Below are 1,067 nucleotides of genomic sequence, written 5' to 3'. Positions count from 1 at the left end.
AGGTCAGCCTGGGCTATATGACAATTTCCCAGTCAGCATGGAATTGAGAGACAGCCAGTTTCAAAAAACAAAGAGAGGGCTGGGGATATAGCTCAGCTGCACAGCACCTGCCTGGCAAATGCAAGGTCCTGAGTTGTTTGATTTCTTGGCATCCACTAAAAAAAAAAAAAAAGTAATAAAAAATAGAGACTTTTAGAAAACTCAAGGAGCTTCAAGACAATACAGGAAAACAATAATTGAGAAATTAACAGAGATGATAATCCACACAGAAAATTAGCAAAGAAATGAAGGAGCTATATTGCATCCTAGATCTATGGAATATTTCTTTCAACAATTGCAGAATATATGTTTTTCTCAATAGCATATAGAAAATTTTCTAGGATAAATCATATGATGGACCACAAAGCAAGTCTCAACAATTTTTTAAAAAATGAAATCAAGTTGAGCATGGTGGTGCACACCTGTAATCCCAGCACTCGGGAGGCTGAGGAAGGAGGATGGTTGCTAATTTTAGATCAGCCTTGTCTACAGAGTGAGCTCAAGACGTCAGCCTGAGCTGCATAGCAAGACCCTGTCTCAAAAATAAAAATAAAATAATCCAATAGAGTACTTTTTCTAATCAAAATGTGAAAGAACAGAAATCAATGATGGGGCTGGCGAGATAGCTCAGTGGACTAAAGTGTCTGCTTAGGCAAGCGCAGGGACCACGGTGTGATCCCCGACAGCACACGCCGCACCAGCCCCACGCCCAAGGTGGGTTGATGAGCCGGACAGAGTCAGAGCCGGAGCCTGGGCATAGTGGTGCGCTCCTGTAATTCCAGCACTGGAGAAGCGGAAAGCGCGAGGACCACCACGAGTCTGAGCTGCGTAGTGAGACCCTGCAACAACCAAATGCATTAAAAAAAGAAAAAGAAATCAATGACAGGAAAAAAACCTTAGGAACTATACAATATATGTGGAAATTAAATAACACTCTTGAACAACTAAAGAATCAAGGGAGAAATCAAGAATAAAATTAAAAATTCTTCCAATTAAATAAAAATGGAGGGCTGGTGAGATGGCTCAGT

Source organism: Octodon degus, unplaced genomic scaffold, assembly GCF_000260255.1.
Source record: "Octodon degus isolate 3935 unplaced genomic scaffold, OctDeg1.0 scaffold00084, whole genome shotgun sequence".
In the NCBI taxonomy this organism is placed as follows: domain Eukaryota; kingdom Metazoa; phylum Chordata; class Mammalia; order Rodentia; family Octodontidae; genus Octodon; species Octodon degus.
Note: the sequence above shows the minus strand (reverse complement) of the source record.